This window comes from Calidris pugnax, unplaced genomic scaffold (genome assembly GCF_001431845.1).
Source record: "Calidris pugnax isolate Ruff unplaced genomic scaffold, ASM143184v1 scaffold147, whole genome shotgun sequence".
Taxonomy (NCBI): domain Eukaryota; kingdom Metazoa; phylum Chordata; class Aves; order Charadriiformes; family Scolopacidae; genus Calidris; species Calidris pugnax.
In genome coordinates this window covers 3,452,226-3,466,561 of record NW_015092359.1, presented here as the reverse complement: position 1 = coordinate 3,466,561, position 14,336 = coordinate 3,452,226, and the positions used below count along the sequence as shown (strand labels likewise).

Below are 14,336 nucleotides of genomic sequence, written 5' to 3'. Positions count from 1 at the left end.
ATGCTGGGCCACTATTTAGCCCTAAAAACATACTAAAAGCAACTCCTCATTCTTGGGTTTCTCATCATGACAGCACTGTTGCCCCTCTGCAGAACACAATTTACCCAGCAGCAACAAGCAGTGAGCTAAGGAGCTATTCAGGAAGGAGGTAAAGGAAGGCTTGGACTGCAGGCCAGAAATTCTTGTTAATAATTCTTGTTAAATAGGTATTAATATGCTTATTGATTGAAGAATTTTGAATTCAAAACCATTAGCGTCTGTCTGTGTTTGCAACTGAAGGGAAGTAAAAACAGATCATCTACCACCCTGCAGGCTTTGGTGTTTACAAACGCTGCTTTAGTTCATAAATAGAACAGACTGTCAAAAAAGTTGAGATTTTACTGCAAAATCCATCTTTTCCAAGCTCTCAGCCCAGCCCAGTGCTGGACAAACTCATCATCCAAGCTTTGTTGATCGAGGTTTACATACAGTAATGCCAAAACAACCCACAGCAAAGTAGACAGTACATATTTGGCTTTAAAAATGTTGAAGCCAAAACACTAATGCTGCGAATGGAAAGGCCCATTAAAATGAAAATAAATGTTAATATGTTTGTGTAAAGCCCAAATGGAATTTAACAGAGAAAGTTGTGAAGCAGCATTTTCTGTCACTGGAACAAATCATCAGGACTGAAACACACTGGCCTGACATTATCAGAACAAGCTGGGCAAGGTGAAAAGATTTGTCTTGACACTTGTTCGTGGGTGGATAATTTTGCTGAACCAATTTTCTGAGGGGAAACTGTTTTTGACTTTTTTTGTGAGGGTTCTACTTAATGAGCCAGCAAGAAAGACCAGTGAAGGGCACTAGAGCAAGCCCTGAGCTGATGAGCTTCCACTACTCTGCTGTCTCTGGCAGAAACACTGATATTATTGCTACTTCTTTCCATTTGATTATGGGCCTTGATGGTTTTCAGTTGGGGGGGGAGAGCGTCCTTAAATTTTCTGATTTTGGAGTTTTCACAGGCCGGGAGAGACCCAAGATGCTGCTGCAGACCAAGAAATCCATTACTTAAAACAAGTAAGTGACTCCTTTCTCAAAACATTGCACAAATCACAGCTTTTTCCACAGGAGGTGAATTTTCTTGCGATGGTATGTGTGCTTTCCCATCCTCCGGGCTGCTGCGTTCTCTAATTATTAATAGCTTTGCTAATTACAGCAATGGGCTGGGCTCCCCCCCCAAAAAAGTGGTTACTGGTCCTACAGCCCCAGGTCAGGGAAGGCAGTGATTTCCAAGGCACTGCCTGATGTGTAGCTCTGCACTAGGTGGTCATGGGAGCTGCTGCACCCAGAGAAAGGAAAGCTGGGATCAAACCTGACTTTTGTGACCAGGGAGGTGCCAGATCTATCTCCTTTTCCTTTTTCCAGGAGAGCAGTGGTCACGTCCTCTGGCTGGAGATGCCACAAGGTCACTGCCCTTGGAGGAGGCTGGCAAACGGGGAAAAAAGAGGCAGCCAGAGAGAAAAGAGAGATGAACATCTGGCTTTTAGTGGAAATTAAGAGATATAAAGGATACACAAGAAGAGAAGGGCAGAGAAAAAAACCCAGAGGTGAGCCCAGGCAAATGATGAAATGCACACTCTTCAAGCGTGCAAGGTAAATTCTTCAATTTGCTAGAAACCTTCAGGTTGATGAGTCTTTCAGCCTTGCTCGGTGCAGCCGTGGTGAGGAGGGAACCAGGCTGTTGTGACTGCTCTGCAATATGCAGGTGATGAACTGACCCTCTTCTGCAGGAAGGTGGACCATAAATCCTGGGTCTCAGAACTTTGCACCTACTTGGAACTGCTAATATGCTTGTTTCTAAAATCCTATGTGCTCCACCATGGGAGAAACCAGTCCATCTGAGGCTTTAAGCCTGAATAATGTGGCAGTGGCTTCTAGGCTTGGTCCGTATGTGCACAATGAGTTTACTCTTCCAGTGTTACAGAATCGCAGCATGATATGGGGTTGGAAGGGGCCTCTGGAGATCATCTAGTCCAACCCCCCTGCCAAAGCAGGTCCTCCTAGAACAGGGTGCACAGGAACGTCTCCAGGTGGGGTTTGAATGTCTCCAGAGAAGGAGACTCCACCACCTCCCTGGGCAGCCTCTGCCAGGGCTCTGCCACCCTCAGAGGAAAGAAGTTCCTCCTCATGTTGAGGTGGAACTTCTTATACCCAAGTTGGTGTCCACTTCCTCTTGTCCTGTCCCTGGGCACCACTGAAAAAAGACCGGCCCCATCCTGCTGACATCCTCCCTATCTATATGTGTTGATCAGTCTTCTCTTCTCCACACTAAAAAGATCCAGGTCCCTCAGCCTTTACAACAGCCTAACTCCTGCATCGCCCTGCTCACCCTGGAGAAGGTCAGAGCCACTGCCACCACTGCACTGATGGAGAAGAGTCAAGCAGTTCTGTGTCGTTCAGCCTCAGACTCCAACACTGGTAATTACGTGAGGAGTCTTGTGGCCACCAGGGCTGCCTGCTGAGCTTCAATGCTGCCCTGGGTTTCAGACAGTTTATGGGCAATAAGTACTAGCCAGAATGTAAATCCAGACCTTGTATGGTTTAGAGCTGGAGTAATTAATAAAGTGAGGCTGTAATTGGAGTGTTTCAGCAGACCTGAGGGTATACAAATCTCTGCTGGACCCATTCTCCAAAGCAAGCCCACAGAGCGTCTCTCAGGGGCCATTACAGCTTGGCATCCTGTTCGATAGGAAAGCAGGTGGGAACTGATCTCTCAAATCATGCCTCAGGAAATCTCCTGGCAGCTCCTCCAGAGATCTCCTCTCCCCACCGCTTCAGCTCGGCATTTACCAACAGATTTTCCCAGGCAGCCTCCCACCTGCTCAGCTCCCCTTTCCCTAAAGGGGAACTCGGCTCTTTCAGAAAAATCTGCTATGAAAGGAGCTGAATAAAAGCACCCCGACACCCATGGGAAGGTCCTTACCGGTCCCAGAGAGCTTTGGCCCACGCTGATTCATTTCTCTTCTCTACTCCCAGCACACCAACGTGGTTCTAGAGATCAAGAAGAAACAAGGTCATGCACTTCACCACCGCTGTAGCACAAAGACCAGGCATGCAGCCCAAAGAATAATTGAAGTCACGCTCTTAGTTCTTAACTTACTTTAATTGAAGATATCAAGGAAGAATAAATTTCATTATCGGACTCAGCAGGAAAAGCTAAGTTGGGGGGAGGTGGTTCTTTATTCCTTCACACGGCTATATATGACACACAATGTCTGGCAGAAAATAAAGTGTTTTAACTTGGAGGGAAATATTAATTTTAGCTGAAAAGAAACAGTGTCTAATATGCCCACCATGACATATTTTTTTTCCAGCAATATGCCTTAGAATCTCAAGGTAAATATTCTAATTGTTAACTTTGAAGTAATTGCATTATTATGATTTCTGAGGAGGAGCATGCTTTCAACCACACACACAAAATGATATCACCACATTACAGAGGGAAACCCACCAGTCTCCGTAATGCATTTGCATTACATTGCATCTGTTGTAATTGATGGGATGGTGCTGGACCAACTAAAATCTGCTAAAGAGCTCACCATCGAACCCAGAGTTGGCCAAGCCTGTTCTTGTAGCATTTTGGATCATTAAACAACTTGATCTTTTTGAGCTAATGTACTCCAACACATGGCAAGGACACTGAGCTCAGAAAAGATAAATTCCTGAGAACACAGAACTGAAAGAACAGTCCTACTCTGGGTGCAACACAGGGCTGTGGATCAACATAAGGACGGTCTACTGCCAAAGACCTAGACCACAACTTGTGTCCCTGCATTGGTCATGAGTCCCTTTAGCAGTCTATTGCTGCCTCTTGAGTAGGGAAACCAGAGAAAGAAATTGCTTTGAGAGGAGGGCAATAAAAAAAACCACCCATGAAACCAGCTTTCCCATCACAGCCTAGAATCTCTTGGGCTGGTTTCCTCTGGAGCTATGACAGAACACACAGATGCTCTGGGAGGACTGCAAGGAAGAGGCTGTGCATAGGGTGGCTGGTTCTGCCAGGTGCTCCCTGCATCAGTGGTTGTTCCCAGCCCACTACAGAGAGCACCAAGAAGTCCGGTCCTCGCCTTTAACTTTTCTAATTCTCTAATATTTTCAGTCTTCACCATTGCCAGTGGCCAGGAGCTTCTTGGTGCAACCACATGCTGTATCGGAAGAAAGCAGAAACGGGGTTTCTTGACGCCCCTCCTTCTCTCATCCCCTTATGCAAAGAGTATTTTTTAAAGCTGACAGACCTGTTATGTGCTGAGCTCTTACTGAAAGCCAGAATCCCTGTTCTCCTCCTGTTGTCCTGATGCACCAGTGGCACCACTGCACTTCAAGTTTAGCTTCCAACACCAACATGGGAGAAATGAATTGCCTTCTTCCCGCTTTTGCCTTCTTTCTCATTTTGTTACTTCTTCACTTGTCCTTTCCACACATACAGGACTTGCAGGCTCTACCTAGACCTCTAGTTTGTTACTTCTTCACTTGTCCTTTCCACACGTACAGGACTTGCAGGCTCTACCTAGACTGCCAGCAGGCTCCACATGTTAGCCAGGTGTCTGGTTAGAGGTCTCAGAGCTGAAATGTTAAGGCAATTTTTATTCATTAGGCCTCTCCAAAAGAGAAGGTAATCTGGGGGCAGATTGAAGCTGTGGACAATTCATTAGAGGCACATCTTAAAGGAAAGTGTGCCAGACACAAGAATCTGATATGCTTCTGAATGCCTGGAATCGATGCAATGTTACTGTGGAAAAAAACATCGTTCACAGTTGGGCGTTTTGGAAAATTTACGTTTCACTGGGGCAAATTGCCAGCTGGTCTGGGTCATGGTGGATCTGAGGCTCCCACAGAAGGGTTGGCATGGATGTCTTAGGAACTGAAAATCAAAGCCTCGTTTCCACGAAAGCATGCCGTGAAATTTAGAATAAGTCTTCTAATTGAAAATTAATTGGTGTCATACTGAGAAATGCAAAACAAGACAGTGTTAATTCAGACAGTTTCCTTTCTGGAAAATCAAGGACAAATTAAGGTTCTTGCTAGTGCTATGCAGTGAGATGTGTTTGCATCCGACTGGGAAAAGACTGTCCACTCTGAGCTGTGTATGCATCTTCCTCTTCAAGGGCATTTTACCACTTCTTTCAACGAGAAACACAGGGCTCCACAAAAACTGAGGCCTCTGAGGCATCCTAACCTCTCTTGAACATCACAGCACCTGTCTAATTCATGAAAGGGATAATGCATGTCCATCACAGAGCACTCATGCCTTCTGGCAGACCACACCGAAGTCCTCATCTCCAGGTGGTGAGGAAATCTGGCACTCTGAAACACACTCAGCTCCGACACCATCCCGTCAGAAATGTGACCTGGAAGACAACAATAAATATGTCACTACAGGTTGATAGAGGTACCTCTATCAGGAATTCCACATGCTTTGGTAGAGTCAAACTCCTCTTTGAGGTCAACTGGTTAGGCTGCGAGAAAGTGAAGGAAGTGCTTATGAAAATGAGAAGTTTCTGCTGATTTTTATGTTTTTCTCCTCCTAGACCCAAAAACCAGAGAGTAATCAGCCTCTATTCTCTTGATTACCATGTTTTACCTACTGAAAAAAACAATGCAAGTCTCTGCTCAGTCTCTTCCTTCCTGGGATACTCAGTTCTGTCCATACATGCTGCATATTACAGGTGTCCCCTCTTTCTTGGTCTTCTCCCCTGGCTTCTTTCCAGTGCCTCTGCATAGTTCTTGAAGCACAGCTTCAAAATTGGGTGCGAAACTTGAGTCAAGACCTTGACAGCCCCAAGGTGACTGGAGCAAAATCAAGGTCTTTCAAGATGTATATCCTATTCGTACCTCTCCGAATCAGCTCTCTCTTTTTGCTGGAGCATCTCCCACCCTGTGGTTCATCCCATGCGTTCCCACAGCCAACGTCTCATGGCTGCTTCTCAGTGTCATACCCGTATCCTCATTTTTAGGCTGCTGAATTCTCCTTTCCTGCGCATCGTACCCAGTGCCACCTGAGGCACTGCAAACTATTTTCCTGACTCACCCAGGCCAACCTGGCCAAATTCTGTCCACTCAGTGTTACACCCAGCATCTCAAACTTCATCTGGGCCATGTGAGTTAATAATTTCTGTATTTAATAAACCTATTAATTGGAATCAACCATTGCTAGTGCTTCCTGGTGACTATGTATTAACTTGCTTTGCTGGTGGCAGCATCAGAAGACCTCACTCATGTCAGCTGATACCCTTCCTGAGAAGCACCACTTTGCCCTTCCAGTACAAGCAGGTTACCCAGGCAAAGAAATGCCATCTCTTTGCTCTAGCATGACTTGTTCTTGACGAATGTGAGTTGACTGCTTTTACCCCTCCTTAATGAAGAATAAGGACTTGCAGAAGAAACGAGTGGATGACAATGTCATTTTCTTGGGCATTGTAGCTTGGCTGATGTGTTTACGAGTCCCTACCTCCTTCCTTTGGAAACAAGCACCATCTCGAGCACTGTGGGCCTGCAGCCATGCCCCAGGATGTCTCAGAGATAACAAGTTCAGAAAGGAACCCTGGGATAATTTTTTTATTGCAGCCTTGTTTCGAAAACAAACTTCCTTTGCAATTAATGCATTCAGAAGCAGCCTGTTTTGATGAAATAGAATTCTGTGGCAAAAATATGTTCTGTCACACACTTTTTAATCAGCTCTATCCCTATCTCATTTGAGGAACGTTTTCTGTATTGTTCTGTAAAACTTAAGCATGGAAGCTTGCTCTATTTCCTTCACTCAGGATGTCTTACGTTTATGTGCTGTTTTCTCACTTTCAACAAGTTTTGTCTCCATGAATCTAAAAATACTTAACACAGGGATCTGAATTGATCTGGCTTGGGACTTCGCTTGGGTGATTTCATCATTGTCTTTGCTGAGAGCAGAGTTAAACTGGAGAACATTTGAACCCGTCACAAATCAAGTGAATCAAGAGCCTTTTGATACTTGGTGATAAAATCTGAATGCCTGATCAGTCGCAGAAAGCCTGGGCTGTCCTGCCTCATCCCAAGGTCTTGGTATGAGATGATTAATTTAAAAAGTTCATTAAATGACACCCTTTAGGTCAAATGCTCAGCTTGTGTTAATTCACACGTCTTGCTGGTGTTTATCATCTAAACTCTCTTGCCTGGTGATCTCTGGGTGACTGATCAATCAAGCGAAGTGTTTTCCTGCCCGCAGAGCAGGGCTGCGTTGGTCCCTGGCACTTTTTACATCACAAAGTCACTTGGCTGTTGTGGGGAGTGGACAGGCAATGACCTCCTGTCAACTACAGGTTTCCTTTGCGTCTAGAGCGAGAGAAAGGGAGAGGCAAAGAAAGACCTGGAGGTGATGGGAAGAGGGGAGATGGCATGCCATGACCAAAGCAATTCATCTTCTCCTCAGCCTGCAGATTGGCTCGAGTCAGCAAACTCTCAGGAAAGCTAATGGCTAGAAGGAGACCAAAGACCAGACGAACTGTTTTAGTGCACAAAGATGTAGAATAAGCACAAGGATAAAAAGTCGGTCTATAGCTGGAAGAAGAACCCAAAGAGTGATAGAGGAGGTAGCAGAGGAGGACTTGGCTTCCCAGCAGGTCTCCATGGGTTGCTCATTGATTGAATATGCTCAGAAGGGACCATGGTTGCGTCCTCAGACTTAAGGCATCTCCTGCTATCAGAGATCCCCCCAGATCATCCTTGCTTGCCAGGCAACCTCCTCCTCCTCCCAGCAGCATTTCCAGTGCCTCTGCATAGTTCTTGAAGCACAGCTTCAAAATTGGGTGCGAAACTTGAGTCAAGACCTTGACAGCCCCAAGGTGACTGGAGCAAAATCAAGGTCTTTCAAGATGTATATCCTATTCGTACCTCTCCGAATCAGCTCTCTCTTTTTGCTGGAGCATCTCCCACCCTGTGGTTCATCCCATGCATTCCCACAGCCAACATCTCATCACTGCTTCTCAGTGTCATACCCGTATCCTCATTTTTAGGCTGCTGAATTCTCCTTTCCTGCGCATCGTACCCAGTTCTTTCTTGGTCTTCTCCCCTGGCTTCTTTCCAGTGCCTCTGCATAGTTCTTGAAGCACAGCTTCAAAATTGGGTGCGAAACTTGAGTCAAGACCTTGACAGCCCCAAGGTGACTGGAGCAAAATCAAGGTCTTTCAAGATGTATATCCTATTCGTACCTCTCCGAATCAGCTCTCTCTTTTTGCTGGAGCATCTCCCACCCTGTGGTTCATCCCATGCATTCCCACAGCCAACATCTCATCACTGCTTCTCAGTGTCATACCCGTATCCTCATTTTTAGGCTGCTGAATTCTCCTTTCCTGCGCCACCTGAGGCACTGCAAACTATTTTCCTGACTCACCCAGGCCAACCTGGCCAAATTCTGTCCACTCAGTGTTACCCCCGGCATCTCAAACTTCATCTGGGCCATGTGAGTTAATAATTTCTGTATTTAATAAACCTATTAATTGGAATCAACCATTGCTAGTGCTTCCTGGTGACTATGTCACCTCACTCATGTCAGCTGATACCCTCCCTGAGAAGCACTACTTTGCCCTTCCAGTACAAGCAGGTTACCCAGGCAAAGAAATGCCATCTCTTTGCTCTAGCATGACTTGTTCTTGACGAATGTGAGTTGACTGCTTTTACCCCTCCTTAATGAAGAATAAGGACTTGCAGAAGAAACGAGTGGATGACAATGTCATTTTCTTGGGCATTGTAGCTTGGCTGATGTGTTTACGAGTCCCTACCTCCTTCCTTTGGAAACAAGCACCATCTCGAGCACTGTGGGCCTGCAGCCATGCCCCAGGATGTCTCAGAGATAACAAGTTCAGAAAGGAACCCTGGGATAATTTTTTTATTGCAGCCTTGTTTCGAAAACAAACTTCCTTTGCAATTAATGCATTCAGAAGCAGCCTGTTTTGATGAAATAGAATTCTGTGGCAAAAATATGTTCTGTCACACACTTTTTAATCAGCTCTATCCCTATCTCATTTGAGGAACATTTTCTGTATTGTTCTGTAAAACTTAAGCATGGAAGCTTGCTCTATTTCCTTCACTCAGGATGTCTTACGTTTATGTGCTGTTTTCTCACTTTCAACAAGTTTTGTCTCCATGAATCTAAAAATACTTAACACAGGGATCTGAATTGATCTGGCTTGGGACTTCGCTTGGGTGATTTCATCATTGTCTTTGCTGAGAGCAGAGTTAAACTGGAGAACATTTGAACCCGTCACAAATCAAGTGAATCAAGAGCCTTTTGATACTTGGTGATAAAATCTGAATGCCTGATCAGTCGCAGAAAGCCTGGGCTGTCCTGCCTCATCCCAAGGTCTTGGTATGAGATGATTAATTTAAAAAGTTCATTAAATGACACCCTTTAGGTCAAATGCTCAGCTTGTGTTAATTCACACGTCTTGCTGGTGTTTATCATCTAAACTCTCTTGCCTGGTGATCTCTGGGTGACTGATCAATCAAGCGAAGTATTTTCCTGCCCGCAGAGCAGGGCTGCGTTGGTCCCTGGCACTTTTTACATCACAAAGTCACTTGGCTGTTGTGGGGAGTGGACAGGCAATGACCTCCTGTCAACTACAGGTTTCCTTTGCGTATAGAGCGAGAGAAAGGGAGAGGCAAAGAAAGACCTGGAGGTGATGGGAAGAGGGGAGATGGCATGCCATGACCAAAGCAATTCATCTTCTCCTCAGCCTGCAGATTGGCTCGAGTCAGCAAACTCTCAGGAAAGCTAATGGCTAGAAGGAGACCAAAGACCAGACGAACTGTTTTAGTGCACAAAGATGTAGAATAAGCACAAGGATAAAAAGTCAGTCTATAGCTGGAAGAAGAACCCAAAGAGTGATAGAGGAGGTAGCAGAGGAGGACTTGGCTTCCCAGCAGGTCTCCATGGGTTGCTCATTGATTGAATATGCTCAGAAGGGACCATGGTTGCGTCCTCAGACTTAAGGCATCTCCTGCTATCAGAGATCCCCCCAGATCATCCTTGCTTGCCAGGCAACCTCCTCCTCCTCCCAGCAGCTGAGCTAGCACAGCAGAGAGATGCTCAGCAGGCTGCAAGTCACAAGCAAGGTGAGCACCAGGGCTGCCTCTGCCAAGCAAAGGAGAGCAAATCAGTGTCAGCAAACGCTCTCACAGCACAGGAAAAAAAAAAACAAAAAACAAACCCACCTTATTTGTGTAAAAGGCAACTTGCTTTGGCACCTAAGAAATTGAGTTTAGAATCTGGGCATTGAAACGCTGATGGGGAGCTAGAAGCATGGAAGTTAATCCCCAGCAGAGGATGTACCATGGCCTCAAATCCAGTGCCACCTCCCTGAGGAAGGACTGAATTGCTGGGATGGTTCACGGGGCTCGGCTGGCCACCTTGGGAACAAGAAACATGTGAAAGCCCATCTGCCTTGGCAAGCAGCTTTGCATTCCTTCTTTCCTTTGGGCTCCTTCTAGCCAAAGGATGGCTCCACACTGTATGCCCTTTGTCCCAAGCCTAAATCACAGATACAAACTAATTTTACTTAAAAGCAAACCACTCCATCTTCTTCCCATCCTTCTGCTCCAGTTCTCAGCAGAGGAAGCCTTGGCACAGTTTTCCAGTGCACCCATCCCTCTCTACCAGCCTGTTCTCCTGTCACCCAGTGTCTCCCATCATTTGACCCATTGCAAAGACCATCTTCATTAGTGTCATTTCACAGAAGGAGCACAGCTCCTAGCTGGGGGACTACACTGCCAGCGTGGAAGACAGCCTGTGCCACACTGTGCCCCTTCTCTGCTCAGCTTTCCAGGACAAGCTCCCTGGTAACATCTTTTCAGACACAGTTTTCAGGTGAAGGGACAATTAGATACATGTAAGGTGAACTGCTGCATGGGCAGTTCATAGGCTGTTTCCTCATTCTGCAGATTTCGCCCATGTAGAATTTTTTTTCTCAATGTCTATCTACTCAGCAGATTGGTCTACTAAAAAAAAATATTTTTCTCAGGAGATCAGGCTTAACAGGATACCAGGACCCTGACCACCATTTGGTTATATGGGAAAATACTGGATGCCAAGATATTAACTTTCTACAACTCTCTGTTTTCCTCCTGCACAGAGTTCTGAAAAATAGAAAGTATTCCACATATTGAAATAAAATATTTAAATTTCCATTCCTTATTTAAGATTATTTGCTGGTCCAACCTTTTGCCACTCTTTTTCTTTTTTTTCCTCCTGTCTTTTATCTGCTTCCCTTCACCTTACTGCTAACTCTGACTTAAGTACAATTTATGATTCAAGTCAAGAGCCTGATTGCATTTAGTTTGCTGGTGACAGAATCAATTCATTCTGGGCAGGAAGAATGATGCATTGCTTGTCAGTCCCGTATTGGTCCATGGATTATCGAGAAGCCTAGTGAGTGTCTTTGTATGTTTTGGAGTCATGGGTTTTCTGCTTAAATAGCTTCATAATTACTGAAATCCAACATTGCTTTCCTCATTGGAGGTTATAGGAATTCTCACATAATGGAACAGAGTGAATATATCCTGGCCTTTGAAAGTACATGGACCACAAGAGGACACATGTATGACTGCTCAGGAATAAAAAATAAAAGGAATAATACTGCAGTACAGCAAAGGAGGAGGCTGTGCGGTGGGCTGGTGCTTAAAAGGAGGCCTGGATGGTCATCCCCAACTTCTCATGACTGCTTGGCAGACATAGGCATCCTGAAGAGCACCACGCTCCAAAACCATGTCGCAGGGAGAACCTTAGCTAGGAGAAAGGCTGGCGGTGGTGGAAACCACTATATCCCCTCCATGGTTTCTGCCTTACTCACGGCTTCTCTCCCACCACAGGAGGTGGCCACCCCCTAACGGGGTTGGGTCTGGTCCTCCTCCAGGATAACTGTGGTGGAAAAGGACTTGGGCAGAGGCCAAGCTGGTCACCCAGCAGGATCGTCCTCAATTAGACAATGAGCTTTTGATATGACCCAAATAACAGCTATAGCAGAGAGTGGGGAGGACTCACAGCAGGAGAAGAGGTGGCTTTGAGGAAGGTTTTAGAAATAATATTGGTTGGAGCTTTTCCAATACAACTGTTTTCCTCCAGAACAAAGCATTTCCCTTTCATTTTCTCTAAAGTATGTAAGTTTTGATAAAATTACAGACTAGAACAAGGAAAGTACTGGAAGAAACTCATGGTTGATTTTCTCTTGATAATACCAAATCATCTCATCCTGCAGTAAATAAATTCCTCTTTCAACTTAACAATTTCAATTAATTTCACTTGAACTTTTAGGATAATATCAAATATTAATTTTAATAATACGTTTCAGCGATGTTTTTAATATTTGCTGGTATAATGCGTTATTATTCTAGAAGAAAAGTGTGTGTACCTTATGGAAATGGAGCATTAAGGCGCTGTTGAAACAAATGATTTGATGTAGTCGAGACCATCCAATTTGGTTATTCTCATTATGCATTTCTGAGGAGAGAGAAGGAAGAGCATTTTATGTTTAAACTTGATTTAGAACAAAAATGCCTTCTGAAATGTTGGGATTTTATAGCTGGAAAAAACTGCTGATATCTAGCAGGTATTTCTGCCAAGAAGCAAAGAAACCAAAAAAACCTAGATGTGAAATGAAAAAGAATAGGGACGTGGCCAGTTACTGATTGTCCTGTCTGGGGCTGCAGATGTTACCTTGCCAGCCAGAGCTACTGCAGGGAAGACTCTGAGAAAATCAGTGTGTTCTTCTCTACAAACTGAAAGTCTCAGCTTCATCTCTCAAACTTGTATCGCCATTGGTTCATTTCTCTCTCTGCTGACATCATTGCTTGAGTTCCTCTTGTTGCCCTAAGAGAGAGGGAGTGGGAGAGACTCATAGAACCATAGAATGGTTAGACTTGGAAGGGACCTTAAAGATCATCTAGTTCCATCCCTTCTACCATGGGCAGGGAAACCTCCCACCAGACCTCAAAGCCCCATCCAGCCTGTTCTTGAAAACCTCCAGAGATGGAGTATCCACAACTTCCAACTTCCCTGGGCAACCTGTTCTAGTGTCTCACCACCCTCAAAGGAAAGAATTTCATCTTACTTTCTAATCTAAATCTCCCCTCTTTCATTTTAAAACACCTCATCCTATCACTCCACTCTCTGATAAAGAGTCCCTCCCCACCTCTCCTGTAGGCCCCCTTTAGTTACTGGAAAGTTATTATAAGGTCTCCCTGGAGCCTTGTCTTCTTCACAGGGAACAACCCCAACTCTCTCAGTGTGTCTTCGTAGAAGAGGTGTTCCAGCCCTCTGGTCATTCTTGTGCTCCTCCACTGGACCTGTTCCAGTGGGTCCATGTCCTTCCTGTGCTGTCTCCTCTCCTTCCTTCTTGCTAGAAGTATCTCCAACCTTTCACATGTTGTTGAGAGGGTCAGGGTACAGGATGGCCTTGTTCAGCCCATCCTTTTGTCTAAATATGCAACCAAATCAAATGGGCACATAGGACTGAAACAACAGGCTAGAACAGAGCAGACCTGAGGCTACGTTCATGGAGAGCTGTAAATACATAACCACAGGATGTGAATCTAAGGTTAGTCTTGACTAGTTCCATCCCAGGGAAAGTTAATTCCTGTGTTGTCTATCTTTCCAGCACAGCTCACCTACCTTCCCAGTAAAGACACAGCCTAGGGCTGAAGGAAATCTAACTTGAAAGTGCCCTGAAGAGCAGCGCTGGATGCGGTTGACATATGGATGAGGAGGGCTGGATGACCTTCACTCCCTAGTTGATTCACTCCTGAGCTAAACACATCTAAGGCTTTGGCTGTATCTATTCATCAAACTAATGGTGTGATGGTAGTTGAGCTTATTGGATTAGATCAGCACTGAGGCATGGGCTTACACTAACAAGCAGCAAGTTCCCCAAAGTCCCTGGAGTATGTTGATGTCTGTTGGCTGCTCCTCCAAAAGCAGTGGTCACCGTCTCCGAAGATGCATTGGAAAGTGTCCTGAGCAGACCCCTGTGGAATGATTTGGCAGCATTTCACACCGGGCTGCTCAAGTCCACTCTTTTCCATGGAAAACATGGATAAGTGATGCGTGGCACCCCGTCACTTTGGGGATCTTGCAATGACAATTAGTCAAACTGTCCTGGAGGGGGCTAATCGGATGGCCTGGGAGATAGGAACGCACGGTCAGACGTGTCTTGGTCTCAACACTGCAAAGAGCTCCTTGGCTCCAGAGCTGTTTTATGTAAAGTGTGTCTAGGGCAGGCCACAAAGACCAAAATACCAGAGCTACAATTTCCACTGCTCTTTGTTCTTGGTGA

The 14,336-nt window shown here is 45.3% G+C and overlaps 1 long non-coding RNA gene across 1 annotated transcript; it reads right to left on the bottom strand.

The window, feature by feature from the left end:
- Window positions 1-4,046: 4,046 nt before the first annotated feature.
- Window positions 4,047-14,028, bottom strand: LOC106900340. The gene is made up of 5 exons (XR_001414138.1): window positions 13,911-14,028; window positions 12,722-12,874; window positions 12,417-12,505; window positions 4,556-5,390; window positions 4,047-4,490 (listed from the first exon to the last, which is right to left on the bottom strand). It is a non-coding gene; the product is annotated as an uncharacterized LOC106900340 (long non-coding RNA).
- Window positions 14,029-14,336: the final 308 nt, after the last annotated feature.